The following is a 15,132-nucleotide window of genomic DNA, read 5'->3' as shown; positions in this document are numbered from 1 at the left end:
ACGCTAAGGGCAATTTAGCATGGCCAATCCACCTAACCTGCTCATCTTTGGACTGTGGGAGGAAACTGGAGCACCCAGAGGAAACCCACGCAGACACGGGGAGAACTTGTAAGCTCCACACAGTCGCCCAAGGCTGGAATCTAACCCGGTCCTTGGCGCTATGAGGCAGCGGTGGTAACCATTGTGCTGTTGCTTGGCAGATCTGACGGCATCTATGTTTTTTCAGCTTTTCATGTTTGTATTTTAGTTTGATAGTGTTGGTTGAGGAATAATATGTTGCCCTGGACACTGAGGGAGCTCTTTCTCTTTGAGTAATGCTACAAAATTATTTCCCTTTGCCCAAACAGTAAGACAGCACCTCTGACAAAGCATCCGTTCCTGCATAAGCTCTTTTAAGCACTTGACCATTCACCTTGGATTGTGTTCTCAATATGAGGCAAAAGTACTACCAATTGAGCCAAATTCTTAATCTGTAACGTCATATTCCCCAGCCACTTCTATCACTTTTCAATTTTTTAAAGACAAGACTGCATGAGTAAAAGTACTTTTTAGGCTGAGCATTGCATACATAGTCATGCATAGTTTTGGTACATGTGTAGCCACGTCTGTGTGTACCAAAATATCACCCACTTCACCAGCTGCCCTTCAAATATTCAGCACGGCTAGAGTAAACATTTAACTTGCATAGTAAAGACGTATGAACGTTTTCAAAGTATGAATGATGCATTCTCTTAGCAAAGAAGATATTGTATTTGACAATATATTCTGTAGTCAAACTGAATGCTGAAATCCGAAACATGCAGAGGTAAATGCTGGAAATACTTAGCAGGTTTTTCTGCATCTGTGGAGAGAGCACAGAAGATGAACACTTCAGCCATTGAGCAATCACCTGAAATGTTGTCTGCGCGGTTCTCTCGGGCACTTTCAGCATTTTCTGTTTTTTTTAAAAGAATTTACAGTGCAGAAGGAGGCCATTCGGCCCATCGAGTCTGCACTGGCTCTTGGAAAGAGCACCCTACCCAAGCCCATACCTCCACCCTATCCCCATAACCCAGTAACCCCACCTAACACTAAGGGCAATTTATCACGGCCAATCCACCTAACCTGCACATCTTTGGACTGTGGGAGGAAACCGGAGCACCCGGAGGAAACCCACGCACACACGCGGAGGATGTGCAGACTCCACACAGACAGTGACCCAAGCCGGGATTCGAACCTGGGACCCTGGAGCTGTGAAGCATTTGTGCTATCCACAATGCGACCGTGCTGCCCTGTGTTAATGCTTCTTATCTATTTCTGGTTTCCACGTTATGGAATGTTTGAACCATTTGTTCCAGGACATAAACTAGTCCACTTTTAGGAAGTGTGGTGTTTTATTTTATTAAAAATAGTTAATGGGCGGTTCAGCCATTCAATGCAATTGGATTTGTACCACAAAAGATTACCACGGAGATCCTCGAATATATTCCAGTAGAATAAAATTGCTCCTGTGACCCATGAATTGAATCAAATTGAATCAATGAGATTGAGTTTCTGTCTGTAATCCTAGGCAGACAGGGAGCTTTTAAGTAACTTTGATTTCATTTTTAAATGTGGATAGGAGGAGGTTCATGTGGAACAACAGCACCAACATGGATCAATTGGGCTGAAAGGCCTGTTTCTCTGCTGGTAATACTTTGCAATGCGTTATATTGGAATGTTGATGCTTCTCGAGCCCACTGAGCACTTCCAACATAGGTGTTATATGTAAGAGCGTCAAATTCTTACAATTTGTAATGTGTTTACCGTAGATCATAAGTACATCTGGTGTGAAAGACAATGAACTGGCAATCCTCTTCTGACTTAGATTTCTAATTCGTATGGGATTATGAATTGTTTTGAGCTGTGGACCCATGCCCATGAGGGACTCGATTGGGGATGCAGTAAGCTTGGTTAGGGTCCTTCGCAGCCCTTGTTTGAAAGACTTTGTGGTCTCTTTCTGTGCCATACGTTTCTGTGGAATCACAGAACCTTTGTGTAAATGTCCATTACCTGAAGATATTAACACATGATGTAGTGCAATTTCATAGATGATTGAAGCCATCTTGATAAGTGGAAATTTTCAGTTGAGCTTAGAATCGAAAGAATCCTCACAGCGCAGAAGGAGGCCATTCGTCCCATTGAGTCTGCACCAACTCTCCAAGAGAGCATTCTACCTCGGCCCACTCACGTGCCTATCCCCACGACCCGTAACCTAACGGACACAAAGGGGCATTTTGGCATTGCCAATTTGTCTAACCTTTAGACTACGTCGTAAGAATAAGTAGTATGGGCATTATTGGGCTGTTTGGTTATGAGACCCATTAAAATTGAGCCTAACACACACCTTTCGATGTGCATGTGTGTACCTTTCAGTAGATCCCACTAGGTATCAGATATTATGTAACACTGATCATTTTTGGTCAGGTATAGATCTACAATCGCACCAATCCAAGAGCTGATGGGCTTCGGTCTTGGGATCAAATGTATTAGCTGAATCCTGTAATGGCACCTGTGCTCAGTTTTATCTTGCTCAAAGCATTTTTTATCTAAGAGCATTGTAGTTGTATGGAATTATGTACTTTAAATCTGGTTTAGGATGATCAAATCTTAAAAAGTAATAATAGTTTCCTGTCTTTCTAACAATGAAAACATAATGTCACACCTTTAACCTAGTGAAATAGCCCAGGATGTTTCACAAGAGCCTTATCAAAAACCATTTGACACTGAGCCACCGATGGCAGCAATAGGGCAGGTGATCAAAATCTTAGTCAAAAAGATAAGTTTTAAGGAGGGAATAGAGGTAGAGAAGAAAATAGGTTTAGGAAAGGAAATCCAGATTGTAGGGTCTCGGCAACTGAAGGCACGGCCACCACTCGTGGAGCGATGAAAATCGGGAATGTCTGGGGCCAAAATTGGTGGAGGGCAGCGATCTCGAGGATTCAAGGGTTGGAAGTGGTTAGAGATGGGAAGGGCAGTGGAATGATTTGAAAACCAGATTGAGAATTCTCAAAAAATTGTGCCTGGACTGAAAGCAAATATTGGCCAGTGAGCATATAGATTAAGGGTGAATCGGACTTGGTGAAAACAAATATGGGCAGGAGAGTATTGGATGAGGTGAGCTCGGAGAGTATTGGAATTATAGCCTGCAAGGGATGTTGGGATTTCAGAAACACATGACCTGAGGTAGGGGCAAAGATGGCCAATGTTACAGAGGTGGAGGTAGATGGTTTTGGTGACTGGGTTCAGCCCTGTTAAAGTGGTAAGATGTGAGCTCACTATGCAGCTTGCAAGTCCCAAGTGTGTACTTATGCTCTAGTTCTGAATCAACTGGAGTGTCGGGAGGGCCAAATATTTTTCCACAGGGAGAAAACACGGATCTGTTGTGACATTTTTGTATCCTCTACTGCTGTTTAAATTGCCATTGGCAGGGATTGGCATTAGTAAAATGCAGAGGACTGAGCATTGAAATATATTGTGCTCTGATCCAATTGGAATCAGCTGTTTTTCTCCTCTAATTTAATAAGACTTCCTTTCATTAAGCACTGGCTGTGTGCCAAATTATAATGTGCTGGAAAATGCCAAGCACCTGATTGAGCGGGTGTGGAGTGGCAATTAAGTTTCTTATTTGTTTTTAAAACGGTAGCATTAAAAATTTATGTTTTCTATTTCTCTTCCAAACGCTATTGACTCGCAAGTGAAAAATCAATGTCATGAAATTAAGCTGACCAATCAGTGTCAGTGTGATTGAGAACACCATTGCATTGCTTAGTTCACATCATTCCAAAACAAAAAGATGACATGCAAAAGACATTGTAGTGTAAACTACAGCAAAGTATATTGTCTTGTCTACTAAGTCACAAATGCTGGGAAGTTGGACATTTTGACGAGAGTACGGTTTTGTGAGGGTGACCCTGACTCAATGGCTCCTATTGGATTGGACACTGTAATTGGAATAGGAAGACGGAATAAAGCAAAATTCCTGTTTCTAAGCTGGGTAGTAGCACAGTTAATGTTTGTGCTCATGGGTCTGAAGTCACTAAATTTAAGTGCAACCAATAAGTTTGTACGGTGTGCTAGGAGTTGGCACCTAAAACTCTACTTGATTTTTAAAAGGTCAACCAAATCGTATGTTGTTCCTAAAAGTATAATAAAGGGGAGGTCATTATGGAGTTGTCCAATTTATGAGCTGCAATTTTGCCTGAACAGGGTGATGAGGTGAGCAGAAAGACACTCCCAACAACAATAAATGGAAACTCTTGAAACATAAATAACTTAGAACATAGAACATAGAACAGTACAGCACAGAACAGGCCCTTCAGCCCTCGATGTTGTGCCGAGCAATGATCAACCTACGTAACCCGTAACCCAACAATCCCCCCATTAACCTTACACTACGGGCAATTTAGCATGGCCAATCCACCTAACCCGCACATCTTTGGACTGTGGGAGGAAACCGGAGCACCCGGAGGAAACCCACGCACACACGGGGAGGACGTGCAGACTCCACACAGACAGTGACCCAGCCGGGAATCGAACCTGGGACCCTGGAGCTGTGAAGCATTGATGCTAACCACCATGCTACCGTGAGGCCCCTCAAATAGTACACAGTTATTCATGCTGTAGAAAGCACCAAGTGAACAAGCAGACACCACACCTCTGTGCTCGAGGAATATCTAGCCTTGAATCTCAGACTTCTGGAGTAATTAGATCACAGGCATTTTACATGCGCTGGGAATTGGAGAACCAATGTATGGATAGGTGAATGACAGCTGAGCACCATGGGATAGTATACAGGCAGCAGCATTCTGCTCAGTTAGGCTTGTGTAATGTGGAGTAGTAGCTAATCAAGAAAATTATTGTAGTTGAGCCTGGAAGTGACACGAATATTTCTGAAAGTTACTGGGGTGGCAAAGAATGATTGAAGCAGATAATCATATGGAGTTACTAATAGCCAGTCATGATGCCACTACCTTCATCTGAAGGCAAAATCCTGCGTAAGATTTCTAGTTTAGCTATCCAGTCAATGGCCTTGTTAGATGCTGCGTGGAAAGAAAATTGAGGTGCCCCCCCCCCCCCCCCCCCTCCACACAGCAGGCTTCTTGGACAAGTTGGTCTGAAAAGAGAGCCTTAATCACACTTTGGTCATGCTCATCTCCTACTTGTGGAACAGTTGACAGCATTGCCCATGTTGTGTGCAGATTTCACTTGAGTGCTGGATCAATTCAAGGGAAATTGAAGCCAGGGACCTCTACTCTTAGGTCAGTTGGTTCTTTGCATTGCCACAATTCTGTCCTTCTGGATAGGGTTGGACTAGTAACGTAGTTTCAAGACCCCTCTTCCCCAGCATACTCCTGGCAAACGTCCAAGCTGGATGACCTTAACGCCAGACTTACCTCTCAGAGTAAGAGACTGCTGGGTGCTCTGTTTCACAGAGACATGGCTCACCCCACCTCACCGGACTGTGCCATACAACCTGAAGGCTTCTCAATTCACCACGCGGACCGCACCGCGTCATCGGGCAAGGCAACAGGTGGAGGGGTTTGCCTCCTCATCAACTCCTCCTGGTGCTTGGATCTGGCGACCCTGGCGACCTGCTGCTCCCTGGACCTGACCATGAAGTGCCGCCCATACTATCTTCCACGTGAGTCCAGTTCAGCCATTATTACAGAGTCTACATCCCACCCCAGGCAGAAATTAGGAAGGCGCTGGACGAACTGTACACCGTTATAAACAACTACGAAACTGAACACCCAGAGGCGTTGTTCATTGTGGCCAGAGACTTCAACAAGGCCAACCTCGAGTGTACTGCCAAAATTCCACCAGCACATCTCCCGTCCCTCCAGGGGCGACAACACTCTTGACCACTGCTGCGCAAAAATCAAGGGCGCCTACCGTTTCATTCCTTGACCGCACTTTGGGAAATCAGACCATAAGACGGTGCTCCTTCTCCCGGCAAACAAGCAGAAACTCAAGCAGGCGAATCCAGCTAAGAAGGTCGTGCAGTGCTGGTCCGAGGAAACAGAAGAGCTCTTGCGTGACTGTTTAGAGACACTGGACTGGTCCATATTTAAGAACTCAGCGACCAACTTAAATGAGTATACCACCACTGTCACAGACTTCTTCAGTAAATGTGTGGACAACTGCGGGCCGAAGAAAGCAGTACATACGTTCCCCAACCGGAAAACATGGCTCAATCGTGAGATTGACTCCCTACTGAAGGACAGATCTGAGGCGTCAGACGACCTGACCTATACAAGAAATCCAGGTACAACCTCCACAAAGCCATCCGAGGTGCCAAGAGAGAATATCAAACCAAGCTAGAGTCACAGATGGACCCTCGGCGATTTTGGCAAGGGACTATACAACATTGCGGATTACAAAGTGAAGCCGAGCAGTAGCTCCGGCAGCAGCGCACCCCTCCCCGATGAACTCGAAGCATTCTATGCTCGGTTCGAGCAGGTAACCAACAATCCACTGTCGAGTGCCCCAGAAGCCCATAACTCACCCATACCCACCATCACAGCTTCCGAAGTTAGATCGGCCTTCCTGAAAGTGAACCCTTGGGAGGCTACTCTATTCCGAGGTCCCCACTTGCTTCAAGAAGACCACCATCATACCGGTGCTAAAGGAGAACCAGGCAACGTGCCTCAATGACTACCGTCCGGTGGCCCTGACTTCAGTCATGATGAAGTGCTTCGAGAGGTTGATCATGAAGCGCATCACCTCCATACTCCCAGAATGCTTTGATCCACTGCAATTCACAAACCGTCGCAGCCGGTCCACAGCAGACGCCATTTCCCTGGCCCTCCACTCATCCCTAGAGCATCTCGACAAGGGCTCCTCCATCAGGCTCCTATTTATTGACTACAGCTGTGCCTTCAACACCATAATCCCAGCCAAGTTCATTATCAAAGCTCCAAAACCTAGGACTTGGCTCACCACTCTGCAACTGGATCCTCGATTTTCTGACCAACAGACCACAATCAGTAAGAATGAACAACAACACCTCTTCCACAATTGTCTTCAATACTGGGGCCCCACAAGGTGCGTACTTACCCCCTACTCTGCTCCCTGTACACACACGACTGCGTGGCAAAACTTGGTTCCAACTCCATCTACAAGTTTACTGACGATACGAACATAGTGGGCCGGATCTCGAATAACGACGAGTCAGTATACAGGAGGGAGATAGAGAATCTAGTAGAGTGGTGCAGCGACAACAATCTCTCCCTCAATGCCAACAAAACTAAAGTGCTGATCATTGACTTCAGGAAGCAAACTACTGTACACACGCCTGTCAGCATCAAAGGGGCCGAGGTGGAGATGGTTAGCAGTTTCAAATTCCATGGGGTGCACATCTCCAAAATCAATCCTGGTCCACCCACATCGACGCAACAACAGCGCCTATACTTCCTCAGGAAACTAGGGAAGTTCAGCACGTCCACATTAAAACTTTTACAGATGCACCATAGAAAGCATCCTATCTGGCTGCATCACAGCCTGGTATGGCAACTGCTCAGCCCAGGACCGCAAGAAACTTCAGAGTCGTGAATACCGCCCAGTCCATCACACGAACCTGCCTCCCATCCATTGACTCCATCTACACCTCCCGCTGCTTGGGGAAAGCGAGTAGCATAATCAAAGACCCCTCCAACCTGGCTTACTGACTTTTCCAACTTCTTCCACCGGGCAGGAGATACAGAAGGCTTGAGAACACGCACAAACAGACTCAAAAACAACTTCTTCCCACTGTCACCAGACTCCTAAATGACTCTCTTATTGACTGACCTCATTAACACTACACCCTGTATGCTTCGTCCGATGCCAGTGCTTATGTAGTTACATTGTATACCTTGTGTTGCCCTATTATGTATTTTCTTTTATTCCCTTTTCTTCCCATGTACTTAATGATCTGTTGCGCAGCTCGCAGAAAAATACTTTTCACTGTACCTCGGTACACGTGACAAAAAACAAATCCAATTATTTCCCAGAACGACCAGTGGGATTTTAATTGCTTTCATGGTGAATTTTTCTGGTCTTTTTGAAGGGAAAGGTTGATGGTGCTCAGGGGCGACAACACTCATGACCACTGCTACTCAAAAATCAAGGGCGCCTCCTGTTCCATCCCCCGACCGGACTTTGGGAAATCAGAGCATGATGGTGTTGAGATGAAAAGCAGGCAGGATTCTAAGGGACTGCACTGGGAGCTAATTTGTTAGATCAGTGGATTTAATTATCCTTGATACTGCCCTCGTCAGAGTTTAGCTGCACATCCACAGTGGCAGGACCATGAGGCAGAGCAGTATTATATAGCAGAGTAGATTGTTGCTGCACAGCTCCCTAATGATCTAGTGAATTCCACCAGTGAAGGGGTTGCAGCTGAAATCCAGAATTGAACAGGTCACTCACATTGTGCGCCATTGAGTTCATAATGAGTCAGTTGTCGGACAGGGTGATGGAATTGGTGGCTAAGGTGTGAAGTTTTACACTTCACTTTGATCTTGTCAGATTTACGTTGGAACAAACACTTCTTTGTACGTGACTTACGGTTGCACATCACAGCAACGGTCACAGAGCTAAAGATGGTGGTTGTCAGCATACTTGCCGACATGAATTCACGCTTAAGGTTAGCATCACTGCGAAGGAGCATGAGAATATACACTGGCCGATAGAAAATCGGGAAAACTTGGATGAGCTTGCAGACCCTGCGAGGAAAAACCGGTAAAAGAGTTAAACTGTTATCTTGCGTGAATGCTATAGAAACATTTCAGTGAAACCAGCAAAGCATCATGGTAGAAAGAATAAATTCTCCATGTATCTCCCACTACCTCCCTCTGATTGCCACCCGTCCAGGGTTGACCTGGAGTTCCCAGCTACTTAAAATTAATCTGCAAGAAGGGGTGCTAGGTAAGGCACCTGAAGTCGACCGAGAGCATAGGTCTCTGAGACAAAAGCCTTGAGCTGGGGAGCCGCCGCTGGCAGTGATCATGAGACTCCATAAAGTTGTGGGGAAAGATAAAATTCTGCGGTGGGCCAGGGAGAAGCGTAGCTGCGACTGGGAGGGAAATGATGTCCGGATTCATCAGGACATCAGAGCAGAGTTGGCAAAACGGCGGGCAGGTTTCAACAAGACCAAGGCGGTGCTGTACCAGCAGCAGATCAGGTCTGGGGTGCTCTACCTGGCGAAATTATGGGTGACGTTCGGAGGCCGGGAGTATTATTTCGAGACCCCAGAAGCAGCCGAAGACTTCATTAAGGAGCATAAACTGGGGAAGAACTGAGTGGACAATGCTTGGGAACCGGGATGCTAGCACCATTGGGAGCATGTTTGAAGTGGGTGTAGGGATTGGGGGATTTTTGCCTTTTTTTGGGGGAGGGGGTTTCTGTTCAATGTTGAGATTGTAAGGTGTTGTAGGGGTAAAAAGTTTATGTGGGTATGGATGTTCCCATCCCCTTCCCCCTCCTGTTTTATGGGACTGTTTGTGTTTAAGGTCTGTTTGTTTGCTTTTGGAGAAGGCTACCTGGAGTTCAGGAGAAGTCCTTGTTTGTGTGTGTGTGTGTGTGTGTGTGTGTGTGGGGGGGGGGGGGGGGGGGGCAGTAATGCAGCAGGAGGCCTCCTTTGAGCTGAGGAGTGGGGGGGGGGGGCGGAGAGGGAGGGGGAGGTCATTCAAATGTCCCTTTGGGCAGGGGCAGCCGGGCTAACAGGTTGTGCTGGTGAACGGAAGTGAGGTGCTGGGGGAGAAGGCCAAGAGGGTGGCTGGGGGGAGGGGGGGAAAGGGGAAGTGGGGAGGAGGAAGGGGAAAAGCATGGGAGGGGTGGTTTCTGCGACGCGACAGGGGGTGAGAGATGACATGGTCAAGGGGGAAGAAAAGAACCATCTGGGATGAGCTAGGTACAGAGTGGAATTAAAGGGGCAGGAGTTAAGTGGGGAAGATGACGGACGGTAGAGGGGATTGGAGGCGCAAGCCTCCGGTAAGGTTGGTAACGTGGACCGTTCGGGGACAGAATCGGCTGCTTAAAAGGTCTTGTGTGTTCGCGCACCTCAGGAGCTTGAAAGCAGGGGTTGTCTTTGCAGGAGACACAACCTCCATGCGAAGGACCAGGTAAGGTTAAGGAAGGGGTGGGTCGGGCAGGTTTTTCACTCGGGGGTTTGATTTAAAATCGAGGGGTGTGGCGATTTTAATGAGCAAAAAGAGGAATACGTGAGTGCGAAGGAGGTGAGGGATCCAGGTGGGAGATATATAATTGTGAGTGGGGTATTGGAAGGGGCACCGGTAGTGTTGGTAAATGCCCCAAATTGGGATGATGTGGGTTTTATGAGGGGGTTGCTGGCAGCAATCCTGGATTTGGCCACGTACCAGTTGATCGTAGGAGGAGATTTTAACTGTGTCCTGGAACCGAGAGTGGATAGATTGAACTCCAGGTCGATGGGTAGGGTACGAATGGCAAGGGAGCTGGGGGGGTTTATGGAGAGGATGTGTATGGTGGATCCATGGCGCTTTCAGAACCCAGGGGGAAGGGAGTATTCCTTTTCACACGTCTATAAGGTGTATTCGGGGATTGATTACTCTGTAGTGAGTCGGGAGATTTTGTTGTTGGTGGAGGGGGCAGAATATGCGGGGATAGTTATCTCTGACCATGCACTCCACTGGCTGGATGTTCGGTTCAGTACGGGACGAGGGCAGAGGCCGGGGTGGAGGTTTGACTCGGGGGTTGTTGGCGGATGGAGGTTTTTGTGATACGGTGCGGTGGCGATTAGGGATTATGTGGAGTTCAATCAGAATGGGGAGGTGTCGGCGGGCATTATTTGGGAAGCACTGAAGGCAGTGGTCCGGGGAGAAATTATCTCATTTACGGTTTGTGCGAATAAGGAAAGGAGGACAGAACATGACTGTCCAGTGAGCTAGATAGTGGAGGTGGACAGGGAATATTCGCGAATGCCCACCATGGAGGGATTGGCGAGGAGGAAAAAGTTGCAGGGGGCAATTTGACAGGCTGACAACGGGGAGGTTGGTAGGGCATCTGCGTAGGGCAAGAGGGGTGCAATAAGAGTATGGGGAGAAGGCGAGCTGCATGCTGGCGCACCAGCTGCGGAGGCAGCTTCGTCCAGGGAAATACTGAAGATCCAGACTGGGGCTGGGGATGTGGTGTCAGAGCCGGAGAAGATAAATGAGGCATTTAGAGAGTATTGCCAGGGACTTCAAGGCAGACCCTGGAGGAGAGGAGAGGGACATGGGGTGGTTTCTGAATGAGCTGGAATTTCCCCAGGTGGAGGAAACAAAGAGGTGTCGTTGGAGGAGCCCTGGGGCTGAGGGAGGTGATGGATAGTATCAGGGGTATGAAGTCGGGGAAGGCCCCTGGGCCGGATGGGTACCCGGCAGAATTTTATAAGGAATTTGCGGCGGACCTGGCACCACATCTGTTGGGGGTGTTTAATGAAGCACTGGAGAAGGAGGGAGTTGCTGGAGACTATGAAACAGGCAGTAATCACACTAATCCCAAAAAAAGGGAAGGATCTGGTGGAATGTGGGTCACATAGACCCATATCACTATTGAACACTGATATAAAAGTATTGGCTAAGTTGTTGGCGGGGGGGGGATGGAGGATTGTGTCCCCGAGGTGGTTGCAATAGATCAAACAGGCTTCGTGAAGGGCAGGCAGCTCACGAGTAATATAACACGGCTGTTGAATGTGGTGATGAATCCACCGAGAAGTCTGGACCCGGAGGTGGTGGTGTCCATGGATGCGGCGAAACCATTTGATCGGGTGAAGTGGCGGTACTTGTTCGAAGTTTTGGAAAGGTTTGGGTTTGGGCTGAGATTTGTGACATGGGTGTGGCTGTATGTGGCGCCAAGAGCGAGGGTGAGGACGAATGATACGAGCTCACCAAGCTTTGACTTACACACAGGAGTACGAGGCCATGGTGCCTGCTGTCACCGCTGCTGTTTGTGCTGGCCATAGAGCCATTGCCGATGGTTCTTAGGGGCTCGGCAGATTGGCGGGGGATAATGAGGGGACAAAGGGAGCATGGGTGTTGCTCTATGCCGATGACCTCTTGCTGTATGTTTCGGATCCGTTGGAGAGTATGCGAAGGATTATGGGCCTGTTGGGGAGGTTTGGCGGGTTCTCGGGATACAAGGTGAATGTAGGGAAAAGCGAGGTATTCCCGGTGAATGAGCTGGCACAGCGGGCTAATTTAGGGGGCTGCCATTTACGGTAGTGAGGGTTAAGTTTAGGTACTTGGGGATTCAGGTAGTGAGGGAATGGACAGGGCTCCATAAGTAGAACTTAACAAAGCTGGTGGAGGAGGCCAGGGAGGATCTTAAGAGGTGGGATACACTGCACTTAACGTTGGCGGGGAGGGTCGAAGTGGTGAAAATGAATATTCTGCCAAAGTTCTCGTTTATCTTTCAGGCTCTCCCAATCTTTATACCAAAGGCCTTCTTTCAGAAAGTGGCCACGATCATATGGGACTTTGTATGGGAGGGGAAGGTGCCGAGGGTGGGGAGGACCCTGACCCAGAGGCAGCAGGGGGGTTGGCATTGCCAAACTTGCTTCATTATTATTGGGCAGTGAATGTGGACAAGATGCGGCGGTGGTGGGAAGGAGAAGGGGTAGAGTGGGTTAGGATGGAGGAGGAATCTTGTAAGGGGTCGGGTTTGAGGGCTATGGTGACAGCAGCATTGCCAATGGCTCCGAGTAGATATTCAGGGAGCCCAGTGGTGCAGTGTTCGGTGAAGATATGGAATCAGCTGAGGAGGCATTTAGGGTAGAAGGGATGGCAGTGCTAACGCCACTGTGCGAGAATCATGGGTTTGAGCCGGGGGGTGGGAAGGATGGATAGTGTATACAGGAGGTGGAGGGAAGTGGGGCTGGTCAAGGTGAGGGATTTGTATTTGGAGGAAGAGTTCGCCACTCTGTAGGAGCTAAAGGGAGAGGGTAGAGCTGCTGAGGGGTAGCAATGGAGATCAATTGGGGAGTATGGAGTGAGGCACTGCGAAGGGTAAATGGACCTCCTCTTGTGCAAGGATGAGCCTGATACAGTTTAAGGTGGTGCACAGGGTGCATATGACTCGGGCGAGAATGAGTGGGTTCTTTCAGAGGGTAGCAGATGAGTGTGAGAGGTGTGGGCGGGGGCCAGCGAATCATGCGCACATGTTTTGGGGTTGTGAAAAATTGGGAAGATTCTGGGCGGGAGTGTTCGCAGTCTTAGCCGGGATAGTGGAGGAGGGAATGGACCCGGACAGTTTGGTGGCGATATTTGGGGTTTCAGAGAAGCCGGAGCTCGTGGAGAGGAGGAAGGCCGATGTCTTGGCCTTCGCCTCTCTGATTGCATGGTGACAAATTTTGCTGGAGTGGCAGTCTGCATTGCCACCAGAGGTAGCAGCATGGTTGGGTGACCTGTATGACTTCCTGCGGTGAGAGAAGATAAAGTATGAATTAAGGGGCTCAGCAGGGGAGTTTGAGAAAAGGTGGGGATGTTTGTGACCGTGTTTGAGGAGCTGTTCGTCGCAGGTGGGTGATGGGGAGGGGGGGTTGAAAAAGGAGGAAAATCTGTACAAACTGTATCGTTGATTGTTGGGAAGAATGTTTCCTGGGGTGTTTATTTGCTGTAACCTACTTTCATACAAGTTTGAATAAAATGTTTTTTTTAAATGAAATAAAATTAAATGTGCCGCACATTTCTGAAAACAACCAGGGATAAAAATTATTGAGGCATTTTGTACAAATTACAGATTATTACAGAACACTTTTGCTTATTAATTATACAGATATTGGAGATGGGCGGGGGGGGGGGGGGGGGGGGTCGGGGTCGGGAGGGGGGGTGGAAGGGAAAGAAAGCTGGCTACTTGATGGCAGGTGAAATATAGTCATCAAATAGTTTTTGCTTTCTAATTGTTGTCTGCCCCCAACCCACCCCCCCCTCCTGGTTCAGGTGCCCATCTCTTTTACTAAATAAACCCATCTCTTTTACTAAGGCAAAGGGAGAGAAATAAATCACGATAAAGCTGCAGTTTTTAAGGAGGCAAGTTAAGCAACTTGCAGGTGCGGAGTTAATGGCTTGAATTATTAAAGATATTGTAGTGGTAGCTACATATTATTTTGCGAGCATCAAATTGCAAACATCACACGTATGGCAATTATGCAGTTTTCTTCCAGGGATTGCTTCTATAGGTCTGCAATTTTACATCAGAGAGCTGGTCTGGGGCTGTGGACAAATATATCAGTGGCTTTCAAAGATTATTTTCCAAGCTGCAGCATATTGAACTATAACTCTGTACTGATGGAATTAACAGTTTTTCATTGTAATAAGTAAGATTTCTCGTTATTAGTTCAGTGCCCCACCCCCCCCCCTCCCCCAGCCAATGAGCACAATCTCAATTTATTTCAGTCGTCTTTCATTTTCAGTGGGAACCTTGACAAAAATGGTGAAACAGCTGTAAAAAATATACGATAAATGAGAGATCTGACAGTGGTTCAGTGGTGTCTTAATTTGTGGTTATTTATTTACCATCCTTTCCTTTTCAGAAATAATTCATCTTTCTGTCGATATTATGGGGAAGATGCTGAGTGGCTAGCGATCATGTGATGACTATGAAAGGATCATTTAGGGCCTGAATATTACTTTGACGGATACTAGTTTTAAGCCTTTTGCTCTAAATAACAGATTACGAAGAAATAAACTGAGCCCTTATTATATAGATGGATTTTTGAGTCTAGTGTTTCCCCCACAGCAGCACATCTGCTTCCGCTTGCGCGTCGTTGTTATCAGTCATGAAATACTGGAAAATTCTGTAAGCTGCTGGCAGAGTCTGAACCACCTCTTGGCTGTTTATTCTCCTCCTCCTGGCTCATACTGCTTTGAATATTGCATTAGAGTGTGGCTTCTGTAGCCTCTGATTACATCTATGTAGCAAGCAAAATGAGCTGTGGCAGCTCCATGGTGATTAGTGAGGATTGTTGTCACTTTCCATTCATCTCTGAATTGCCGTTCCCAACTGACTGCCCGTTATTTGCACACTCCGAGATACTCCCAGTGTCTATTCCGGAGCTGCAATTTTGTGTTCTTTGCAGAATTTGAACAAAATACTTTCATTACTTTCTTGTTA

At 47.3% G+C, this 15,132-nt stretch overlaps 1 protein-coding gene across 36 annotated transcripts in view; it reads left to right on the top strand.

Annotated features, from left to right (window-relative positions):
- Positions 1–15,132, top strand: part of LOC119976166 (disks large homolog 1) — a 426,844-nt gene that overhangs the window by 225,286 nt on the left and 186,426 nt on the right. The gene's annotated exons all lie outside the window — the stretch shown is intronic.

This window comes from Scyliorhinus canicula, chromosome 13, assembly GCF_902713615.1.
Source record: "Scyliorhinus canicula chromosome 13, sScyCan1.1, whole genome shotgun sequence".
Classification (NCBI taxonomy): Eukaryota; Metazoa; Chordata; class Chondrichthyes; order Carcharhiniformes; family Scyliorhinidae; genus Scyliorhinus; species Scyliorhinus canicula.
This window is presented reverse-complemented; position numbering and strand designations above follow the sequence as displayed.